Here is a 20,247-nt window from a genome sequence, read left to right as displayed (position 1 = left end):
AATGATTCTTCTGCCTCAGCTTCCCAAGTAGCTGAGACTACAGACAAGAGTCATCATGCCCGGCTAATTTTTTTTTTTTGAGACGGAGTCTCGCTCTGTTGCCCAGGCTGGAGTGCAGTGGCCGGATCTTGGCTCACTGCAAGCTCCGCCTCCCGGGTTTACACCATTCTCCTGCCTCAGCCTCCCCAGTAGCTGGGACTACAGGCGCCTGCCACCTCGCCCGGCTAGTTTTTTTGTATTTTTTAGTAGAGACGGGGTTTCACCGGGTTAGCCAGGATGGTCTCGACCTCCTGACCTCGTGATCCGCCCGTCTCGGCTCCCAAAGTGCTGGGATTACAGGCTTGAGCCACCGCGCCCGGCCGTTTACAGCAGTTTTATTCATAATAGCTAAAACGTGAAACCAGCTTCAGTGGGTGACTGGTTAAACAAACTCTGGGCTGGGCGCGGTGGCTCATGCCTGTAATCCCAGCACTTTGGGAGGCCGAGGAGGGTGGATCACCTGAGGTCAGGAGTTCGAGACCAGCCTGGCCAACATGCTGAAACCCTGTCTCTAGTATAAATACAAAAATTAGCTGGGCATGGTGGCAGGCACCTGTAATCCCAGCTACTTGGGAGGCTGAGGCAAAAGAACTGCTTGAACCTGGGAGGTGGAGGTTGCAGAGAGCTGAGATCGTGCCATTGCACTCCAGGCTGGGTGACAAGTGCAAGACTTCGTCTCAAAAAGAAAAAAAGAAAGAAAGAAAAAAAAAAAGAAATAAACTCTGGTATCTTTTTTTGGCTTTCCCCTGCTCCCCACTAGTAATTTTAATTTATAATTTTTTTTGCTTTCTCTTGTTTTCTTTAAATTTTTTTGTAGATTTTTTTATTTCTCTAGTTTTATTTAGTTTTTCTTTATTGTTTTAGTTTTGTTCTTCTCTAGTTTTAAAATACATCCATCAAGTATACACCTAGTATGTACCCACAAAAAATTAAAAATTAAAATTAAAACATAAAAAAATTAAATACATTCATCAGTAAAACAGAACATTGTGAATCGTATCGTCAGAAGCGCCTCCCAGGGATGTAAAACTTTTCTCTCAAGCTGAGCGGTGGCATTGCGGGTTTGCCTGGCATGTTTTTGACCTTGTAAAACAGCATCCTGTGGTTAGGAGCTGGTCTCTAGATGAACGAACCCAATACAGCACTTTAGTAATTTCAGGTGATGGCTGACGAGGAACGGCATGTGCTTTCTGGTTTCTCTGGCACATAGCTGACATCACAGGGCTTACTCCTTGTGATTTAGGCGGCAGCTGCAGGAACAGCCTTCTGGAAAGACAAAACCGGCATCATTTGTCTCACCTCTCCTCAGAGTGCTGAAGCTTCCCTTTCCTCATTAGGAACATTCCTTTTACCTCAAAGAGCTATTGTGAAGAATGAAAAGCAGAAATAGCTGGGAAGCACTTCACGCCAGCCAAGGAAATGTGAGTCATCACTTGGGTCTCAAGTAGGATTGGGCTCAGCTGTGAGTAACATAAACCCTGAAATACCAGTGGCTTAAACGAGGTAGAAGTTTATTCCTCTTTCGTAATAAAGTGCAGGAGTGTGACAACATGGATGATCGTGGAGAACATTATGCAAGTGAAATTAACTAGTCGCAGAAGGACAAGCACTGCATGATCTCACTTATATGTGGAATCTAAAAGAGACAAACTGGAAGAGTGGAGTGGAGTGGTGGTTACCAGGGGCTGGGCAGGAGGGGTTGGGGAGATGTTGGTCAAAGGGTAAAAAATTTGTACTTCAAGAGCTCTATTACTAAAATGATGACTGCCAGGAGCGGTGGCTCACGTCTGTAATTCTAGCACTTTGGGAGGCCGAGGCGGGCGGATCACCTGAGGTCAGGAGTTCAAGACCAGCCTGATGAACATGGAGAAACCCCTTCTCTACTAAAAATACAAAAAAATTAGCCACACGTGGTGGCGCATGCCTGTAATCCCAGCTACTTGGCAGGTTGAGGCAGGAGAATCACTTGAACCCGAGAAGCGGAGGTTGCAGTGAGCTGAGATTATGCCATTGTACTCCAGCCTGGGTAACAGAATGAGACTCTGTCTCAAGAAAAAAAAATGGTGACTATAGTTAATAACAATGTATTGTATACTTGAAAATTGCTAAGAGAGTAGATTTTTTTTCTTTTCTTTTTTCTTTCTTTCCTTTTTTTTGAGACAGTCTCACTCTATCATCCAGCCTGGAGTGCAGTGGCACAATCTCAGTTCACTGCAACCTCTGCCTCAGCTCCTGAGTAGCTGGGACTACAGGCGTGCGCCACCATGCCTGGCTAATTTCTGTATTTTTGGTAGAGACAAGGTTTCACCATGTGGGCCAGGTTGGTCTCTAACTCCTGGCCTCGAGTGATCTGCCACCTCAGCCTCCCAAAGTGCTGGGATTACAGGCACTAGTCACCGTAGCGGGCCAGAAAGTAGATTTTTTTTTTTTTTGAGATGGAGTTTTGCTCTTGTTGCCCAGGCTGGAGTGCAAGGGCACGATCTTGGCTCACCGCAACCTCCACCTCCAGGGCCCTCAGTTTCCCAAGTAACTGGGATTACAGGCATGCGCCACCACGCCTGGCTAATTTTGTATTTTTAGTAGAGACGGGGTTTCTCCATGTTGGTCAGGCTGGTCTCAAATTCCCGACCTCAGATGATCCGCCCCCTTCAGCCTTCCAAAGTGCTGGGATTACAGCCGTGAGCCGCCACACCTGGTCTGAGAGTAGATTTTTAAATATGCCAGAAAACAATGATATGAGGTAATGGATGATATGTTAATTAGCTTGATTTAGCCATTCCACAATGTATACATATATTGAAACATGTTGTACACTATAATGTATATACTTTTTATTTTTATTTTTATTTTTTAGACAGAGGGTGTCACTCTGTGGCCCAGGCAGGAGTGCAGTGGCGTTATCATAGCTCATAGCAACCTCCAACTCCTGGGTTCAAGTGATCCTCCTGCTTCAGCTTCCCGAGTAGGTAAGATTACAGGGATGTGCCACCACGCCCGGCTACTTAAAAAAAATTTTTTTTTGTAGAGATGGGGGGGGGGTCTCACTATGTTGCCTAGGCTGGTCTTGAACTCCTGGCCTCAAATGATCCTCCCACCTGGGCCTCCGAAAGCACTGAGATTACAGTTGTGAGCCACAGCACCGGCTTACACTTTTTGTCAATTAAAAATAAATACCTAGGCTGGGCACAGTGACTTACACCTTTATTCCTAGCACTTTGAGAGGCTGAGACCATCAGATCACCTGAGGCCAGGAGTTCGAGACCAGCCTGGCCAACATGGCGAAACCCCGTCTCTACTAAACATACAAAAATAGTGGTGGTGGCGTGCACCTGTAGTCCCAGCTGCTCGGGTGGCTGAGGCATGAGAATCACTTGAACCCAGGAGGCCACTGCACTCCAGCCTGGGTGACGGAGTGAGACTCTGTCTCAAAAAAAAAAAAAAAAAAAAAATCAGCAAACCTTAGTCACATGACCAAGTCAACATGAATGGGAGGCTGGGAAATGTAATTGTTATTCTATTTGGTCATGTACCCAGCTAAATAATGGAAATTTGGACTGGGTGCAATGGCTCACGCCTATAATCCCAACACTTTGGGAGGCTGAGGTGGGAACACCACTCAAGCCCAGGTGTTCAAGACCAGCCTGGGGAACATAGCAGAACTCTTTCTCTAAAAAAAAAAAAAAAAAAAAAATTAGCTGGTGTGGTGGCACACACCTGTGGTCTCAGCTACTCAGGAGCTGAGGCAGGAGGATTGCTTGAGCCCAGGAGGTCAAGGCTGCAGTGAGTTGTGATCACGCCACTGCACTCCAGCCTGGGCAACAGAGGGAGACCCTCTCTCTTAAAAGTAATAAATAAATAATGAGGGTTCTGCTACTTTTAAAAAAGGGAAATTACAGGAAAAAGGGAGATTGCCACAACTTGGTTAGTGCTGTAGGAAAGTAGAGGCCTGTTCTGTAACTTCCACCGGTGACCTATGGGAAGATTGTACCATTTGCCAACAGACTTTGTTGTTTTTTTTTTCTTTTTTGAGACGGAGTCTTGCTCTGTCGCCAGGCTGGAGTGTAGTGGCGATCTTGGCTCACTGCAGCCTCCATCTCCCGGGTTCAAGCTATTCTCCTGCCTCAGCCTCCCGAGTAGCTGGGACTGTAGGCGCATGCCACCACGCCCAGCTAATTTTTGTATTTTTAGTACAGATGGGGTTTTATCATGTTGGCCAGGATGGTCTCGATCTCTTAACCTCGTGATCCTCCTGCCTCGGCCTCCCAAAGTGCTAGGATTACCAACGTGAGCCATCGGGCCGGGCCGTTTTTTGTTTTTGTTTTTGTTTTTTGAGATGGAGTTTTGCTCTTGTTGCCCAGGCTCGAGTGCAATGGTGTGATCTCGGCTCACTGCAACCTCTGCCTCTCGGGTACAAGCGATTCTCCCGCCTCAGCCTCCCGAGTAGCTAAGATTACAGGTGTCCGCTACCACACTCGGCTAATTTTTTGTATTTTTAGTAGAGACAGGGTTTCACCATGTTGGCCAGGCTGGTCTCGAACTCCTGACCTCAGACGATCCACCTGCCTTGGCCTTCCAAAGTGCTGGGATTACAGGTGTGGGTCACTGACCCCGGCTGCCAACGGACTTTGATCGTGGCGACAAAATACGCACAGTGTGCCTTTCATATCAAGCCAACTCTAGGTTGCAACGGGCCTGAAAGTAGGAACTCCCACCCCTGGGAGAACTCAACCTTAGCCCTGTCCCAGGTCCTTGGGAGGTTTTCCCCGTCTTGGCATGACTGAAGGTAAGGACAAGTACATGTCCTTGCTGCCCTTAGCGTTCTCATCGCCCTGCTCTGAGGGATTCCTCGTTTGCCCGGGTTACCTGCCTGCTTTCAGCCTGGCCCCGCAGCGGCAGCAGCGCCCCTTGAACACTCCCCAGGTCCCAGAAGGGAAAACTGCTCTCACAGCCACTACTTTTCCCATTCCTGTGGCCACCTGCAGTCCCATATGGGAGACATCGAGCAGTTTCTGAAAACATGCAGGGATAGGAGTTGGGATTCCTTCTCTCTAGAACCTGGTGGTTCAACATCTATATCAAGCATCCACATATGACAAATCAAGTGACCTTGAACGAAACTACTTAGCCCGGGCATGATGACTCATGCCTGTAATCCCAGCACTTTGGGAGGCTGAGGTGGGTGGATCACTTGAGCCCAGGAGTTCGAGACCAGCCTGGACAACATAGGGAGACCTCGTCTCTACAAAAAATACAAAAATTAGCCAGGCATCGTGGTTCACGCCTGTGGTTTCAGCTACTTGGGAGGCTGAGGTGGGGGGATCACTTGAGCCTGGCAGATGGAGGTTGCAGTGAGCCGTAATTGTACCACTGCACTCTAGCCTGGCAACAGGGGAGACCCTGTCTCATTTAAAAAAAAAAAAAAAAAAACACAGGGCTTAATATGGAGATGTAGCACAGCGCAGTGAAGGCGGGATGGGCCTGTGTGAAGAGGCATCAGAGAAGACTTCACAGAGGAACGTTGCTTGAACTGTGGTCTGAGGTGAGCAGGGTCCTTGGCTGGACAATGAGGAAGGGCATTCCCAGCTGAGGGCACAGCGCGAGCAAAGCCAGAGAAGCTTGGAAGAATGTGGCCCAGGGAACCAACGGCAAGATGGCTGGGGCCATGGGTGCGTGGTGGGAGATGATGGGAAATGAAGCTGGAGTGGAGGCAGAAGAAGATTGGAAATATTTCTCGCACTCACTATGACCCTGGCACTGCGCTAAATACTTGATAGATATTGTCTGGTTGAAATTTCATAGTGACGCTGTGAGGGAGGTGTTATTATTATTCCCATTTTACAGATGAGTGCATTGAGACTCAGAGAGGTTAGGCATATTGACAAGATTGCATAACAAGGACTCAGTAGGGCTGGGACTTGAACTAAGCCTGTTGGACACCAGGTCTAGTCTCTTAAACAGTAAGATGTTTTCCTGCTGGCATTAGAGGGGTTTTGGAAGCTAGCTAGCTTTCTTTCTTTTTGTCTTTCCTTCTTTTCTTCCTGTTTTTTCTTGTCTGCTTTATTTTTATTTTTATTTTTATTTTTGTTTTTGAGATGGAGTTTTGCTCTTGTTGCCCAGGCAGGGGTGCAGTGGCGTGATCTTGGCTCACTGCAACCTCCACCTCCCGGGTTCAAGTGATCCTCGTGCCTCAGCCTCCTGAGTAGCTGGGATTACAGGCACCTGCCACCATGCCCAGCTAAGTTTTGTATTTTTAGTAGAGACGGGGTGTCACCATTTTGGCCAAACTGGTCTCGAACTACTGACCTCAGGTGATCCACCCGCCACGGCCTCCCAAAGTACTGGAATTACAGGCGTGAGCCACAGCGCCAGGCCCAGCACTGCATTCTTTTTTTATGGCTCAATCATATTCCATAGTGTGGATGCACCACATTGTGTTTATTCATTTGCCATCAGCTGATGGCTCTTGGAACCTTTTTAATGTATATTTTTTAATTTGTACAAATGTATGGGGTACATGTGCAATTTCATTACCCGCATAGATTGCATAGTGGTCAAATCAGGGCTTTTAGCGTATCCAGCACCCAAATAATATACCTTGTACTCATTAAATAATTTCTCATCATTCATCCCTCTCGCCCTCCCCTCACCCTTCTGAGTTTCCACTGTCTATCACTCCACTGTCTACATCCATGTCTGATTTGTTTTCTAAGACCACCAGAGCGGGCACAAAAGAACCAGCGAGTAGGCAAGTGTAGGAGCAAAAATGCAAGTTTATTTTGGTCACCTAAGGTGTGGGGAAGAGGTCTGTCGGCCTCCGGCAAAGAAGGCCGACAGAGTCCCCCGGTGGGGCTCTGGGACGGACGGAGTTCCTGCAGTCCTGACATCCCGACAGGAGTGGAGGACTGAGGAAGGCCGCGCGTGGTGTCCCTCCGGAGGGGCTTTTCTAGGAGTGGGAGGGCAATAGGCGGGGCACGGGCGTGTCGGGGGGCGTTCCGCAGGTGCGACCAGGTAAATCTTGGTCTCTTCGGATTGACATCACCTGGCGCATGCCTAGTTGGTCTGCACCTTCCCGGGTCGCCGGCTGCATTTTCGTGCGCGCGGGAAAAGTTGGTGAAGAAGAACCCGGAAGTGCACCATCTTGCCTCCGTTCATCCAAACAATGTCTACACCTTTTCTAGCACCCACTCATGAGTGAGAACGTGTAATATTTGTCTTTTTGTGCCTGGCTTGTTTCACTGATGATAATGACCTCCAGTTCCATCCATGTTGCTGCAAAACACATTATTTCATTCTTTTTATTGCTGAATAGTATTCTATTGTGTATATATGCCATGGTTTCTTTATCCACTTGGAAGTTTTTCAGCAAAGAAGAAATGGAGTAACAGTTGTGATTTAGAAATATTATTTTGGTGAGTGAGGAGATGAGAATTCAGTTAGGAGGCCATGGAGAAAGGATGAAGGCTTTCAAAGTAGGGAGGGGCTTTGCCTGTCCCGCATCTTGGGATGATCTCCCCATATAGGAAGGATAGTAAAACAATGTGAAATCACCGCTGCAGAGCACTAAAAAGACACGTTGTCCTTCCATTCAAAGGAAAGCCCAAAGGCTGGAAAATCTAGGACTGGAGGCAGAGATGAGGGGACACATTGGAGAGACGTTTAGAAGACGAAAGTGACTTGACTTGGCCATGGTTTGGATGTGGGAAGTGAGGGAGGAAATGGGAAACATCTAGAGCACATTTGTTTGTTTGAGTCGGAGTCTTGCTCTGTCACCCAGGCTAGAGTGCAGTGGCATGATCTCGGCTTACTTCAACCTCTGCCTCCTGAGTTCAAGCAATTTTCCCTGCCTCAGCCTCCCGAGTAACTGGGATTACAGGCACCTGCCTCCATGCCCAACTAGTTTACTTTTATTTTATTTTTAGTAGAGACAGGATTTCATCACGTTGGCCAGGCTGGTCTCGAACTCCTGACCTCAGGTGATCCACCCACCTCGACCTCCCAAAGTGCTGGGATTACAGTCGTAAGCAACCACACCCAGCCTAGAACACATTTCAATTTGTGTCTTGAGTGATGGGTAGATCCACTCTGAAGTGGAAGAAGACAGAGGAGAAGCAGGTTTGGGTAAGAAGCAAGAGGGAAATAATGAGTTTGGTTTTGAGCTGTTGAATGTCATCTTGCAACCGAACAAATAATATTCTTCCCCAACTCTTTCTGTCAATGTTGGGGGTCAAGCATCAGACATGATTCCTATTTGGGGGGATATTTCAAGATAGGTGGGGAGGTGGAGCCCTACTTTACACTTTAAATGCTGAGAGGGGCAAATATTCTTTCCTCTCCCTCTCTGGCAGGTGGGGGCATGATCAAGGCACCCTCAAATGGATGCGTCTGTCTGGGTCTCTCAATCTTGAGAGAGGGACAGAAAGATGGAGACATTCAGCGATTATTCAAAGCAATTGTGCAAATAATCCCCCCAAAATTTGTTCTGGGATAAGACAAAGGGAAAAAATAACTGTTTTGGAATAAGGAAAAGATGAAAAAATTAAAAGAATAACATAAGTATCTTTATTTTCCAAGTAGACAGTATCCAGATTCCTGCTATTTGTGAGTTTTGTTCCAGAAAACAAACATCATCATAGCCTCTAACTATACACTAATAAACTGATCGTTTATGAAATTAGTCCCATTTAAACTCTCCTCTGTCTGAGAAGCCCCGCCTGGCTCTGCTTCCGTGTCTTTGTCATCAGTCTCTTGATGATTGTCTGATGTTGTGATACCTAATTAAACAGTGCTAAACAGTACTATGCACTTGATTACAAATGGAAATTACAAACGTTGCAACAAGATGCAGATTTTATAATGTCAATGAAAATGATGCTGAACTACATTGCAAAGCTCTTGACAAATGAGCCTCTGGTAGTGATACCAAGTAGCAAATGGAGAATAAATTGACAATGGTGATGCTGGGAACATCAAAAGAGCATAATGCTACAGTTTGAATGTCCCCTCCGAGACTCATGTTGAAATTTAATTGCCAGTGTAGTGGTATTAGGAGGTGGGGCCTTCAAGATGTGATTAGGTCATGAGGCCCTGCCTTTCTTTTTTTTTTTTTTAATTTATAAAGAAAATAGATTTAATTGCCTCACAGTTCTGCAGGCTGTACAGGAGGCCTCAGGAAATCCACAACCATGGCAGAAGGCAAAGGGGAAATAAGCATGTCTTCATGTGGCAGCAGGAGAGAGAGAGAGTGAAGGGAGAAGTGCTACACACTTTCAAACCACCAGGTTTAGGGGAAACTCTATCATCAGACAGCACTCAGGGGATGGTGCTAAACCATTAGAAACCACCCCCATGCCCTAGTCACTTTCCACCAGACCCCACCTCCAACACTGGGAATCACAATTCAACATGATATTTGGGTGGGGACACAGAGACAAACCATGTCAAATACAATGGATTTTTGCATGTTGACTTTGTATCTCGCAATCTTGCTAACCCCACTCATTGAATTTCATTGAATTTGCTTTTTTGTAGATTCCTTGGGATTTTCTACATAGACAACAATGTTGTCTGGGAATTGGGACAGATTTATTTCTTCATTTTCAATCTGTATTCCTGTAATTTGTTTCTCTTGTTTTATTTTACTTGCTAAGACTTCTGGCAGATTTTTTTTTTCTTGTTTGTTTATTTTGAGACAGAGTCTTGCTCTGTCACCCAGGCTGGAGTGCAGTGGTGCGATCTTGGCTCACTGCTACCTCTGCCTCCTGGTTCAAGTGATTCTCCTGCCTCAGCCTCCTGAGTAGCTGGGATTACAGGCGCCCACCACCACACCTGTTTTTTTTTTTTTTTTTTTTTTTAAGTAGAGATGGAGTTTCACCGTGTTGGCCAGGATGGTCTTGAACTCCTGACCTCCAGTGATCCACCCTCCTCGGCCTCCCAAAGTGCTGGGATTACAGGTGTGAGCCACCATGCCTGGCCAGTAGATGTTGATAATAGGGGCAAGAGTGGACATCCTCATCCTGCTCTTGGTCCTGGGAAAAGGATCCTCTCACCTCAGTACAGCACTGGCTGTACTTAGTCAGAGGTCTGTCTTAGATTGAAGAAGTTATTTTCTGTTCCTACTTTGCTGAGATGTTCATCGTGAACACATGCTAAATTTTGTCAAACGCTCACTGTCCATCGCTTGATATAAAAGGCTTACAACTGCGTCTTGGTGCCTTTTTTACAAATCCCAGAGTCTGTGCTATCTTGGTGTTAGCATTTACTGACTGTTGTTTTCCATTTAAATTGATGTTTTCCTGGTTCACTTATGCCAAGTAATTTTGGGTTTTGTCCTAAAGTTCAGGTTTTTTTTCTTTTTAGAGATGGGGGTCTCTGTCTGTCGTCCAGGCTGGAGAGCAGTGGTGCGATCATAATTCACTGAAGCTTTGAACTCCTGGGCTCAAGTGATCCTCCCACCTCCGCTTCCCGAGTAGCTGGAACCACAGCACCTGGCTCTTTAACGAATAAACACTCCTTGGTTTGTTGTTTGCCTTTGGTTAAATTCCAAAGCACTGAAATGGTTGTTTCTGGCTTTCATTCAGATTTACAGGTACATTTTAGGGAGAGGGTTTGTTGACCTCCTCACTCCTTCACGTTGGAAATCTTTAATATCTTTTATTATGCAATTCAATCTTCCATCCAATATACGTGTTGAATGCCTCCTACGCGGCTGCTGGCTCTGCCTTAGCCACTGGGGACCCAGGGGTGAACAGACACACCACCTTCTTCCACAGTGCTTGTGCAACCACCAAGCGAACACACTGGGTTACTTCCAATAGTGAAAAGTGCAGCGATTAATATCCAACTTTCATTGAGCACCTGCCCCGTGCCAGATACTGGTCCAAGCACCTGCAGAAGCATCTTACCCTCAAAGTCATCCCAGGAGTTAGATATGCCCATCTCATGGACAGGGACGCTGGAGAACAGGAGCCTCAGCTGCTGCCCCCAGGACTTCACCTGGCCACATCAAATGCTGCCATCATAGTAGGCCTTCATCAAATGTTAGTCAGCACTTCTATTTTCCTCTGCAGATGGTGATACTATCTAGAGGCACCAGCTCCAGCCAGAGAGTTGGGCAGCGGCTGCCACTCAGGATGAAAAGCCTCTGACCCCGAAGGCAACGGGCAGAGCTGGGCCACCAGGACCATGGGGCAAACATGCCACTCTCCCTCCAGGTGCCAACCAAGGAGCCCTGGGGGTCCAACTCTATCTCTGGCTTTGGCAGAACTCTTTCCTTGCCCCCAGACACCTGTGGCAGGAGGACAGTGCAGGTGGCGACAGCTCCCAGTGGCTGAGCAAGGGCTGTAAGCCTCCGCACTAGGAGGCCTCTCCCATCTAGTCCTCCCCACACACTGGTTAGGAAGGTGCCACCATCTTCCCATCCACAAGAGAGGAGACAGTGGCTATGGAATGGCAGGCAGCCCTTACAAGTGGGACTGGAAGCCTTTCCCTCCCATCCTGTGGTAAGCCTGTGGCCATCACCACCATAGTTCAGCGATGCCCTGTCCTTGTCCTCTCTAGCTAACTGTCCCCGTCAATGTCATCCCTGCCAATGATCACATCCCAGCAGCAACCTGGGCTGGACTGAGGCCTCTCTTTATGAATGGATTAATGTTGTTATTTCAGGAGTAGGTTAGTTATCTTGAGAGTCTGGCTCCCTTTTACTCTACCTCGTGTTCTCTTGCCCTCTTTAGCCATGTGATACCTTCTGACATGCTGTGATACAACAAGAAGACCCTCACCAGATGTGGCCCCCTTGACCTTGGACTTCCCAGCCTCCAGAACTGTGAGCCAAATACATTTGTTTTCTTTATGAATTACCCAGTCTGTGGTATTCTGTTACAGCAGCAGAAAACAGACTAAGACGTGATAAGCAAAAGATTGAGAAAGACCCTTGGGAAAATCAGTGAAGCCCCAGAACCTTTTATTGAAATGATTATCTTTCTGCTCCAAAAGTCAATCATAAAGTAAAAGGCATAATATATTCTATCATACAATTTTGTACAAAAATATATAAAAAAATTAATCCATTACTTTTTCTAAGTATCACAGCACAGTTGCACTTATGCCCCCACCCTTTTTTTTTTTGAGACAGAATTTCACTCTTGTTGCCCAGGCTGGAGTGCAATGGTGCGATCTTGGCTCACCACATCCTCCACCTCCCAGGTTCAAGCAATTCTCCTGCCTCAGCCTCCCGAGTAGCTGGGATTACAGGGATGTGCCACCATACCCAGCTAATTTTGTATTTTTAGTAAAGATGGGGTTTCTCCATGTTGGTCAGACTAGTCTTGAATTCCTGACCTCAGGTGATCCGCACGCCTCAGCCTCCTAACGTGCTGGGATTACAGGCATGAGCCACTGTGCCTGGCTAATTATGCCATATTTTTGAGGGTATAAGATCAAATATATTCATTTTCATAAATTTTAGGTTTCATTCCCAAGATAAGAGTTTTAATCAGAATTTTTCTTTATTACTTACCACAATCTCGCTCCCTATTTCAAGTGGATTCACTTTTATTGATCTTTTTCTTGTATTGATTATCTGGATATTATGAGGAACTCTCAGGACTATTAGAGTGTCCCCCAGAATGCAAGGATGGTTCACTACCTTTTATTTTTTTTCTTTTTTTGAGATAAGGTCTGCTATGTTGCCCATGCTGGAGTGCAGTGATATGATTTTGGCTCACCTCTGTCTCCCAGGCTCAAACCATCTTCCCACCTCAGCCTCTTGGGTAGCTGGGACTACAGGCACATGCCACTATGCCTGGCTAATTTTTGTATTTTTTATAGAGACAAGGTTTCACCATGTTGCCTAGGCTAGTCTCAAACTCCTGGGCTCAAGCAATCCTTCCATGTTGGCCTCCCAAAGTGTTGGGATTGCAGGCATGAGCTGCCATGCCTGGCAGTTCACTACCTTAATAGGGGAAAATCCATATAATTATCTCAATAATAGCCAAAGAAATTATTTGATAATGTTCAAAACACTTTCCTGATAAACATTCTTGACAAACTAGGAATAGAAAATAAGTCAGCATTCTAGAATCAAGAATCATTCTAGCTAGTTTAAGTATAGAAGGAACGTATTAAAAGTTATTAGGTCTACACAAGGTACCTTTTAATTATAAAGGGGGAAATCAGTAACTTAATAGGGGAGAGACCTGGTAGGCACCACCTTAATAAAGTGATCAATGTTCACATCACCAGAAATCAGATAAATTGACAACTTGTGCCTCCTGATATAATGCACTAAGAAAGACACACTATCACTTCTGTGGTATTCTTACAGAAATGCATACCTGAATTTAATCGTGAGGAAACGTCAGAGACACCAGAATTGAGGAATGTTCAACAAATAACTGGTACTCTTCAAAAGTGTCAAGGTCATGAAAGACAAAGGAAGACTCAAGAACTAGCCCAGATTGAAGGAGACATGATGACTAGGATGACATGTGATCCTGGAGCAGAAAAAGGACATTAGTGGGGCAATTGGTAAAATTTGAATAAAGTCCCTATATTAGATTACAGTAATGTATTAGTGTTAATTTCTTAATTTTCATCTTTGTACTGTTATATTTTTACATATATATATACACACTTTTTTTTTTTGAGACGGAGTCTCACTCTGTCACCCAGGCTGGAGTGCAGTGGTGTGATCTTGGCTCACCGCAACCTCTGCCTCCTGGGTTCAAGCAATTCTTGTGCCTCAGCCTCCTGAGTAGCTGGGAACTACAGGTGCCTACCACCACACCCAGCTAATTTTTGAATTTTTAGTAGAGATGCAGTTTCACCATGTTGGCCAGGCTGGTCTTGAACTCATGACCTCAGGTGATCCACCCACCTCAGCCTCCCAAAGTGCTGGGATTACAGGCGTGAGCCACTGTGCCCTGCCTTTACTGTTTTTTTGTTTGTTTTGTTTTGTTTTTTTGAGACAGAGTCTTACTCTGTCGCCCAGGCTGGAGTGCAATGGCATGATCTTGGCTCACTGCAACCTCCACCTCCCGGGTTCAAGCGATTCTCCTGCCTCAGCCTCCTAAGTAGCTGAGATTACAGGTGTGCACCACCACACCCAGCTAATTTTTGTATTTTTAGTAGAGACAGGGTTTCGCCATGTTGGCCAGGATGGTCTCGATCTCTTGACCTCTTGATCCACCTGCCCCGGCCTCCCAAAGTGCTGGATTACAGGTGTGCACCACCACGCCCGGCCCTGTACTGTTATATAAAATATTACATTTAGGGAGTCTGAGTATATGGAAATTCTTTGTACTATATTTGCGACTCTTCTTTTTTTTTAAAAAATATTCAGGCCTGGCACAGTGGCTCACGCCTGTAATCCCAGCACTTTGGGAGGCCAAGGCAGGTGGATCACCTGAGCTCAGGAGTTTGAGACCAGCCTGACTAACATGGTGAAACCTCGTCTCTACTAAAAATACAAAAATTAGCCAGGTGTGGTGGCGTGCACCTGTAATCTCAACTACTCGGCAGGCTGAGGCAGAAGAATCACTTGAAACTGGGAGGTGGAGGTTGCAGTGAGCTGAGATAGCATCATTGTACTCCAACCTGGGCAACAAGAGTGAAACTCCATATCAAAAAAAAAAAATTCATTTATTTTTGTGTCTTACTATGTTGCCCAGGCAGGTCTTGAACTCTCAGCATCAAACAATCCTCCTGCCTTGGCCTCACAAACTACTGGGATTACAGATGTGAGCCACTGTGCCCCACCTATATTTGGAACTTTTTTGTTTCAAAGTATTTCAAGTTTAATTTTTTAAATTTAGAATTTAAAAAACTATTAGGGTAGATCAAAGAATCCTGGGGTGAGCTGGGCGTGGTGGCTTGCACCTGTAGTACCAGCTACTCAGGAAGCTGAGGTAGGAGAATCGGTTGAGCCCAGGAGTTTGAGACCAACCTGGGCAATATAGCGAGACTCCCTCTTTAAGAGAGAGAGAAAAAAAAAAAAGGAATTCTGGTGTGGACCAGACATTCATTAGTGAAGAAAAATTAAAAAAAGAAAGAAAATTCAAACTATCTTGAGGGGTTCCTCCGGTGAAACCCCATGGCCACTGCTGCTGAGCGTGGAGGTCAGAACCTCTGTCACCTCTGCCCCTGACAGCCAGATGCCACCACTGCCACCCTGATTATAAAGCTCCTCTTTGGACACTTGCTCCTCATGTTGCTTTCTTCTGAATCCAGGTGTCTTACGGGGTGGAACCTAGATCACACACATGCCTGGTTGTCAGCTGCAAGGGAAACTGAGAAAGAGAGCCTGTGGCTCTACTTTGAGGAGATTTATTTATAATGTAGGAAATTCCAAATTTCAGAGGTTGTTCAAAAGATGCCAGGTCCATTCTGTGGTTTGCCTTTTCAGCTGCTGCTGCTGCTGCTGCTGCTGCTGCTTCTTCTTCTTCTTCTTCTTCTTCTTCTTCTTCTTCTTCTCCTCCTCCTCCTCCTCCCCTCCTCCTCCTCCTCCTCCTTCTCCTTCTTCTTCTTCTTTTTTTTTTTTTTTGAGAGAGGGTCATGCTCTGTGGCCCAGGCTGGAGCACAGTGGCGTGATCACAGCTCACTGTAGCCTCGACCTCCTGGGCTCAAGCAATCCTCCTTCCTCAGCCTCCTGAGTAACTGGAGCCACACACACACAACCATGCCTGCTTAATTTTATTTTTTGTAGAGACAGGATCTTGCTATGTTGCTAAGGCTGCCTTTTCAGCTTTTTATTATATCTTTTGATGAATAGATCTTAATTCTTAACATCCTAAATTTATTTGTCCAATTTATTAATCTCTTTCTTTATGGTTTGTGCTTTTGTGTCCTGTTTAATTTAGCTTGGAAGTTATACATTCTTATTTTTCTTTTAGTGGTTGCTTTAAGCTTGCATCCTTGACTAGTCAAATTAATTAATCCTAAACCCTTCTCCCTTGACAATGTAAAGACCTTAAGACATGTTAACTCTATTTACCTCCTTTGTAACTTATATGTCAGAGTTATCATGTATTTTAATTTTTTTTTTTTTTTTTGAGACAGGGTCTCACTCTGTTGCCCAGGCTGGAGTGCAGTGGCACAATCATGGCTCACTGTAGCCTCGACTTCCTTGGCTCAAGCAATCCTCCCACATCAGCCTCCTGAGTAGCTGGGACGATAGGTGTGTGCCACTGTGCCTGGCTAGTTTTATTTTATTATTTTTAGTAGATACAATGTCTCACTATGTTGCCCATGCTGGTCTCGAACTCCTGGCCTCAAGCGATCCCCCTGCCTTGGCCTCCCAAACTGCTGGGATTACAGGTATGACATGTATTTTAATTCTATGTTTGTTTGTTTGTTTGTTTATTGAGACAGGGTCTCACTCTGTCGTCCAGGCTGGAGTGCAATGGTGCGATCTTAGCTCACTGCAATCTCCACCTCCCGGGTTCAAGGGATTCTCCTGCCTCAGCCTCCCGAGTAGCTGGGATTTCAGGCACGTGACACCATGTGCACTAATTTTTGTGTTTTTGGTAGAGATGGTGTTTCACCACATCGGCCAGGCTGGTCTCGAACTCCTGACCTCAGGTGATCCACCCACCTCGGCTTCCCAAAGTGCTGGGATTACAGGCATGAGCCACTGCGCCTGGCCTAATCCTATGTATATTTAAAATCCAAAAGATCGGATTGCTATTTGTTTATACAGATGTATCCATCTGTTTACCTGTTTTCTCCTCCTGTGCCTAATTATTTTGTGTCATTTGTCACACTATACCTGCTAAATTGTAGACATTATTTAAGACCTAGGAGTATGTTAACTTCCTCCAGGGATGAATGACATTTTCTTCTGGGAAGCACCCAGGACACAACCAAGCTGGGATCACTTCAATCAAATGTCAGGGCTAGCTTGAGAAGATCTGAAGGTGAGCAGTCGCTGGGAGGACCTGTTTGAGGTCACCCTTCCTCCTAGGAGGCAAACCTTCAGGGTCCTCACTGAAAGTGAGAGAAGTGCGCTAGCCCCTCTCACTCCAGCAGACGCACCCGACTCCAGCTCCTTCCCCCAACCCCTGTGCTGGTCGGCTTCTAGGCTGCCTCCTCTGGAGCCGGCAAATGGCGCCTGAGGAGAAGTGGCCTTCAGTGCTCTCTCCTTCCCTTGGACATCAGTTTTCTCCCAGATCCTGCCCCAAACTAACTATCTTGTTAGTTTGCAAAAGTTTCCAAACAGGTGTTTTAATATTCAATCAGCTGCTTTAGTTGTCTTAAGAATGAGGGTTGGGTCCAAATTACATAGTGTGCTATTCATGAAATACAAATCCCTTATTAAGTTTTTTTTTTTTTTTTTTTTTAATTTTGGAGATTGAGTCTTGCTATGTCACCCAGGCAGGTCTTGAACTCCTGGACTCAAGTGATTCTCCTGCCTGAGCCTCCCGAGTACCTGGGATTACAGGCGTGTACCACCACACCTGAAAAGTGAATTTTAGAAGTTCTTTATAAATCTGGATGGCAGTTCCATGTGCTGCTAGTATCTTCAGGCCTGTGGTTTATCTTTTTAGTTTGTTTATGGGATTTTTTTTTTTTTTTTTTTTAGGCGGAGTCTCGCTCTGTCGCCCGGACTGGAGTGCAGTGGCCGGATCTCAGCTCACTGCAAGCTCCGCCTCCCAGGTTTACGCCATTCTCCTGCCTCAGCCTCCCGAGTAGCTGGGACTACAGGCGCCCGCCGCCTCGCCCGGCTAGGTTTTGTATTTCTAGTAGAGACGGGGTTTCACCGTGTTAGCCAGGATGGTCTCGATCTCCTGACCTCGTGATCTACCCGTCTCGGCCTCCCAAAGTGCTGGGATTACAGGCTTGAGCCACCGCGCCCGGCCCTTTTTTTTTTTTTTTAAGAGACAGGGTCTCACTCTGCGGCCCAGGCTGGAGTGCAGTGGTGCAATCTATAGTCACTGCAGCCTCAAACTGCTGGACTCAGGCCACTCTCCTGCCACAGCCTCCCAAAGTGCTGGGAGCACTTAACTTGTTTATGTAGATTTTTGCAAATAAAACTTCTCAGTTTTCAATTTCAAGACATTCAACTTTATCAATCCTTTTCTTTCATAACTTACACATTTTGTGGGTTTTTAAAAATTGCTCTCATTGAGATAGGTGTCTCTCTATGTTGGCCAGGCTGGTCTCGAACTCCTGACCTCAAGCAATCCTTCCACCTCAGCCTCCCAAGTAGCTGGAATTAAAGGCATGAGCCACTGTGTCTGGCACATTTTGAGTTTTATTTAAGAAATTTACCAGTCCTCGTGGCTCACACCTGTAATTCCAGCTCTTTTGGAGGCTGTGGCAGGAGTATTGCTTGAGGCCAGGAGTTCAAGACCAACCTGGGCAATGAAATGAGACCCTGTCTCTACAAAAAACTTTTTAAAAATTTGCCAGGTGTTGTGGTGCTCTCTTGTAGCTCCAGCTACCGGGGGTAAGATCACTTGAGCCTAGCAGGTCGAGGCTACAGTGAGCCATGATTGTGCTACTGAGCTCCTGCTGGGAGACGGAATGATACCTTGTCTCAAAAAATAAAAAAGGAAAAAAAAAAAAAACACCCAAAGAAATCCTTTCTTATCCTGTGGTCATGAAAAATATTTTATAACATATAATATATATATATATCCCAATGTGTGTGTGTGTCTATGTATATGTAATATTTTAAGATTTTCACAGATCTTTTAGCCATCTAAAATTTTATTTTTTATGTATCATGAGGTAGGGATCTAATTTTATTTTTTCCATATGAATACTTCTCGAAGAGTTCATGATTTTACCACTGCATTGAAGTCCCATCTTTTTCTTTTCCTTTTTTGAGATGAAGTCTCGCTCTGGAGTGCAGTGGCGCAATCTCAGCTCACTGCAACCTCAGCCTCCTGGGTTCAAGCGATTCTGCTGTCTCGGCCTCCCTAGTAGCTGGGATTACAGGCATGCACCACCACGCCTGGCTAATTTTTTGTGTTTTTAGTAGAGATGGGGGTTTCACCACGTTGGCCAGGCTGGTTCGAACTCCTGACCTCGGGGATCCACCCGCCTTGGCCTCCCAAAGTGCTGGGATTACAGACATGAGCCACAGCGCCCGGCCTGAAGTCTCATCTTTGTCATCTTCAGTTTTTCATCTGCCCGGGCTCTGTTTCTGGGCTCTCTATTCTGTTCCTAGGGCCCTGCACACTGCGTTCACTACTTCACTTAAGCTCGCTAATGTATTTTGTTCTCTGATTGGGCAACTCTGCCCTTAAGATGTTTATTCTTTTCAGCCTAGTACACTCTGCCATTGCAGTTTGTTTAGATGAATAACCTGTGTAGCTCACTTAGCGGAAAATTGACAGCTTGAGTTCTTAGGCAGAAATCCAAAGCACTTATTGGGGTGAATAAATTATTCAGACTGAATTTCATGTCTTCCTATGAGGTGTCCTTTGACTTCGTCCCTTTTCCTCTTTGCCACTCTGTGAGCCCCCCACTTCTCAGGTCTGGCTGGCTGGAGAAGGGCGTCCTCGCAGGAAAGCAGAAATGTTCTCAGGCTCCTGATGGTGGGAGCCAGGCCTAGTGACAGGGTGAAAGCGGATCCAGAGAGTGGCTGGTGTCAGCCATTCCCGGGCCATGCTTTCTGCTACACTCGCATCAGGCTGCCATAAAAGAAGCACTCTGGTTGATTCACTTTAAAAAGTGTACAGAGACTGGGCACTGTGGCTCAGGCCTGTAATCCCAGCCCTTTGGGAGGCCGAGGCGGGCAGATCACCTGAGTCCAGGAATTCAATACTGGCTTGGCCAACATCACAAAACCCTGTCTCTACTAAAAATACAAAAAATTAGCCTGGCATGGTGGTGCATGCCTGTAGTCCCAGCTACTCAGGAGGCTGAGGCAGAGGATCATTTGAGCCTGGTAGGCAGAGGTTGCAGTGAGCCAAGATGGCGCCACGGCACTCCAGCCTGGGTGATAGAGTAAGACCCTGTCTCAAAACAAAACAAAACAAAACACAAAACAAAAACCCAAATAAAAACAGAGAGCTCCCCTACCTTTGCTTCACTTGAGCAATGATACCTATAAAATCACCATTTTCATGTAGATGTGCATTTAAGCAGCTATTATCATAATGAAAAAAATGTCATCTGCGTTCCACTACAATGGTCTAGTCCCGCCAGGAGTGAGTGCCTTTGCCATATACATATGCGGGTAGATGAAGAGGAATTAAGAGGAAT

At 45.9% G+C, this 20,247-nt stretch overlaps 1 long non-coding RNA gene across 1 annotated transcript; it reads left to right on the top strand.

The window, feature by feature from the left end:
• Positions 1 to 10,405: 10,405 nt before the first annotated feature.
• Positions 10,406 to 13,578, top strand: LOC117078135. The gene is made up of 3 exons (XR_004434930.1): positions 10,406 to 10,624; positions 11,769 to 11,860; positions 13,361 to 13,578. It is a non-coding gene; the product is annotated as an uncharacterized LOC117078135 (long non-coding RNA).
• The last annotated feature ends 6,669 nt before the right edge of the window (positions 13,579 to 20,247 follow it).

Source organism: Trachypithecus francoisi, unplaced genomic scaffold, assembly GCF_009764315.1.
Source record: "Trachypithecus francoisi isolate TF-2019V2 unplaced genomic scaffold, Tfra_2.0 Lachesis_group6, whole genome shotgun sequence".
NCBI classification, from domain to species: domain Eukaryota; kingdom Metazoa; phylum Chordata; class Mammalia; order Primates; family Cercopithecidae; genus Trachypithecus; species Trachypithecus francoisi.
The sequence above is the reverse complement of the archived record's forward strand: the minus strand, read 5'-3'. Positions and strand labels throughout refer to the sequence as shown.